Raw genomic sequence first — 4,901 nt, forward strand, 5'->3', positions numbered from 1 at the left:
AGGGAGGTCAGCTGTCTGTATGAACCGAGAGCAGTGAGCACATAGGAGGGAATTGTTTCCGGGTATCTTAAAGAGACAGTAAAGTTGTAACAGTTACTAGGTCGGAGGTTAATGTCACCCTCCACTCAAAAATATGATTTTTTTAATCTTGTTTCTATAGTTGGATGTTTGAGCTTCCCTCTGCAGACTGATCGATACTGGATTTTTGGGGCTGAGGCAGATACTAATATTAAGGAGTAAAAACAATTCTGATATCGATATGTCAGCTGATAATTTTAGAAATAAAGAATATCTATAGAATATATATATTTTCACTTTAATGTCAACCTCAGGTATAGTATCACTCAACACCAATATTACTCTTGTACATAATGTTTTTTTTTTACTATAGTTGTTTCTTTGTTCAATTGTTTGTGTACTTACTTATTATTTATTGTTCTTTATTCTTTCTATTGATACTCTTTCTATTTTTACTGTCCACTTGCTGCTGCAATAATGTAAATTTCCCCACTGTGGGACTAATAAAGGAATATCTCATCTTATGTCATCTTATTTACATAAACATACATTTTTTGCATTCATTCCTTAAATGCTTAATGCTTAAATGCTTGTGACAAAGATATGTAATGAAGGCATGACATTTAACAGTCTCTGAATGCTCTGAAACTACTACACTGGGGATTTAATAATTATAAATAGTATAGCTAACTAAATAACTTTAAAAAAACATAACAAAAAAAATGTACATATATATATAAAACTTGATTTAAGAAAAAGGATAATATATACATTAAATGCTCCCTATATAACTTAAAAATAAAAAATATTGGTACATATCAGATAACATACGCTGATACAGATATATATGTGATAGGCCAATATCGGACGATAATATCAGTTGACTGATATATCGGTCAGGCTCTAGTGCAGAGTTTGACACTAGTAGGCTGTTTTCACGCGTACCTGCTGAAAGTGGAAAGTTTCTCTCTGATAATTGAAAATTCTAACAGGTGGACCTACATAATTTGTGGCATCACAACTTATTTAGAGCCAATTCTGTTTCAATATTCAATTAACACAAGTGTGATGTGGACACTCGAAGCCTCCAGTGCACAAACACTGGGAATGGACTTTACAGTGAAGTAGGAAACATCTTGTGTCCACCACATAAACTTTTTATATTTTGGTATGAGGGAGAATGAGAAGATTTTAATCGGTAATTCAAATTTTTTATGTGTGGAAAAACCATATGAGACACACAAAATTGTTACAAGCAGAGTCTTTTTTATTAATACAAGTCTGGAGGGATCTTTAACTAATTGCAGAGGCAGTGGCAACATCACAGATCTTACGGATGAACTTGTAATCTTTCAAGTCCTCTTAGGTAATTACAGTCCACAAGAAGGAATATCAAAGGCCCTTGAAATATATTCCGGTGACATACTCATCAATATAAAAACTCTCTTGCGGTGACTCATTGAGTGGACAAATCAGCAGATTTGACTCTTGTGACCAAAGGTGTAAAGACCACCACATTGTATAACAGCCATCCCCCAAGTCTATCTACTGGCAGCAGTCAATAGAATTTCCTTTGTGTAAAAAAAGGTTGTGTTTTAAACAGTTGCGTTTTATACAGTTCATACTCAGAACTGTATAAAACGTCTTTGTTTGCAAGGGAAATATATTCATAAATCACGAACAACAAACAATATACCAAGTTTCAGACTTTTTTCAGCTGATGTGGTAAAAATGTTATGCATCTCTAAATAATCTTTTGTAATAGAAAAGCACAAAAACTCAAAAAAGACGTTTTGTCAGTTATTTCATAATTTTTCTTTTTTACATTCTCCCCGTCTCATGTTGTAATTCTATAGCTGCAGTGTATGTACAACTCATATCTGTTCTGCATATTTCATTTTGGTTAAAAAAAAAAGTCTATTCTTAATGAAAATCAAACTTTATATCAAATTTTTAATTAACTGTGCCCACATATTCATTCTTGTGTTTTATTCCTTGATCTGCGCTCTCAAAACACTTTGTGCTGTTATTTGAGACATTTCTGGAAATCTTAGTAGGAGGAGTAGGACGTCTGTAGACAGCATGTGTGTAAATAAAAACGTTTTCAGTTACTGTTTAATTAGTTATTTAAAGTATGTACGAGAAGACAATTAAGAAAGGATTGTTTGACTTTTTTCTAATGTGAGTTAGCCTTACATAAAGATTACATAAAAATCGACCTGAACACATTTTATAAGTGCATGAAGTCATAGAATAACAATAACAAAACAATTAAATACAAAAATAAATACATCCTCAATTTAGTTTGTACTTATTTCTGCTATAAATTGATCATTTAGAAAAAGTGTACAAATTTATCCTTCCACAGTCAACTTGAACATCTCGGTAAAGTAACACGAAAATATATAACTGTATATTCCATAGTTTATCGTACACAAATGTACACAACAACATATATGTCTGTATATATTCTCATTAACTGTGTCCACCCTATTTTCTACAATGGAAGCAAAGCCTCCCACCCACAGTCTATTGAACACTATTAAACCTGTTGCTTTATCTGTAATGGTAGCGTTTTGTGGGAGCTACAGTATCAAGTTAAATCACAGCAACCCAGCAGGATATAAAAAAAGGTCAAGGAGCGAACCAGATGGGTCATTTTACAGAATCAGGAGGCATTGTGCAGTGCAAACACAGTTCCCACTTGCAGATTTCTATCTTCATCCTTGAAAGAACTGTACGGTCTTAGAAAGGATTGTCCAAGTCCTTGCTATTCCTTTTCTCTTCTTTATCTACCATATTTCATGTATTCCTTTTGATTTAATAGGTTTTTTATGAAGATATGTTCTTGGTTTTACCTCTCAGTGGTTCTTAGCTGCTAAGAACTTGACATTAGTAAAAAAAAATTTGACTTCACAAATATACAGCATGTTCCTATCAACATTCTGAGATCGTGAATCATCCATTTGTATGGCAGATGTCAGGCCAGACAGGTAGTACATACATGGTAGTACTTGTATTGTGATATACTTCATTGAACATTAGTTTAATTATTAACTGACAAAGGTGATTTATCTGTCAGGCTTCTTAACATTGCTGGCAATGATGAGAACTCCCTCACTTCTGTACTGGCATGTAAGCCATTACATATTTTGGAAAGATACATCCTGTACATACTCATCAACATAGTCCATTTATTGCCTGTGTGAGTGGAACGTGTTTGGATGGGACTCATTAGTATGTGTATGATGAATAATAATGCAAAGACAAGTAATGATGTATGTCCACATCCAGCCATCACCACGACAATTAATATATTTTTATGTCATCACTGCATAACATAAATTTGTTTCACATGTTGTGAAGAACTGTAGGGTAACAGACTTACAGTGCAGTTACACAAACCACAGAGGATCATATTACATCAAATTTAACTGGTAGGGCATAGAAGATAATTCTCATTATGCTTTTTTTCCAGCATCAGACACCCCGCTGGCAACTATTTTGGTCTGGAGTTTTGGCGCACTCATGTGTTTACACCCATGATCTATAGCCGCTGTCTAATTATTTCTAGAGCCTTTTTAATCATTTTGTATTGGCCCTTTGATGGGTTCATTTCTTCCTGTGACAATACAATAAGCTCTATTGAGAAACCTGCACTGACAACCCTCTGAAGTCCACAGTATTGTGCACATTTCATGCACATTGCTCCTTATTGCTGCTGTCCACAGTACTTTACCATTAAGTCAAAACCTCCTCTTCTATTGGAATTCGTCATCCAAGGTAAATACATCAAGCATGACCATCGGCCCTTCTCAAGGACAAACACATTCGTAATGGAAGTGTGCATGGTGTTGTGTAGTTGAGTTAGACTGATATATTGATTTGCAGACACACTGGAAGTGTATTAACTATCAGAGGAGTTACTCAGTCATCCTACATACTACATTTGTTTCAACTGAACTATCTGTTATGGTTTCCACAAAGCTATTTTAATAAACCTTTCCCCAGTCCTTCCACTCAAACAAAAATACAAAGCTATGACTCAAATATGGCTTAAGTTTTTTTATTCAAATCTAGTCTCTATCTTAACATTTGCACCCCCACCAACCCAGACTGACATTTTCTCACTCAACATACAGTAGGCCTACCACTCAAAAGTTTGGACACACCTTTCCATTCACTGCAATAAGAAAATGTGTCCAAACTTTTGACTGGTACTGTATATCTGCTGTAGACTTCACATGAGCACATCATGCTACCATTGCAATACGATTAATTAATTGTGCTTCAGTACCACAATAGCTGCTGGTCAATGTCATGGATATCAAAGTTATCTAAAAAATTGATGACAAGTTTTTTCAAAATCAATATCAATTATTTGATATCCTCATACATAGAAAAACGTTTCTATATATATGGGATACCCCAACCAGCCGTATATGCGACGCCTAACCCATAGAAAAACGAACTTCAACAACACCAAACGCCATGACGGGTCACAGATTATGTTGTAACACCACCCGACTTCTTCAACCAATCAGAATCCACATGGGAAGTGCGACTGATTAACGTTTCTATCGTAACGCTAGCAAGAAGTCTGAAGAGATAATTCCGCGTTTACCATCAAAGGAATTGAACCACCTGAAAAGTTTGTATTTCACAGTAACAATAATCTAGTATTTGCAAGTGCTGAGCAAGACGAGTGACACTGTAGATATTCACTCTTTATAGTCGTGTAAATATGATTATTTTTTACTTGATACGCCAACGTGAAATACAAGATAATTAACGTCAAAAGTCGCTTTTGTCCTTGCAGGTGTTGGTTAAAGTTAGTTAGCTAGCTAGCGTTAATTAGCTAACGCTCTCCAGGGCGGTAAGAA

Source organism: Scomber scombrus, chromosome 6 (genome assembly GCF_963691925.1).
Source record: "Scomber scombrus chromosome 6, fScoSco1.1, whole genome shotgun sequence".
Taxonomy (NCBI): Eukaryota; Metazoa; Chordata; class Actinopteri; order Scombriformes; family Scombridae; genus Scomber; species Scomber scombrus.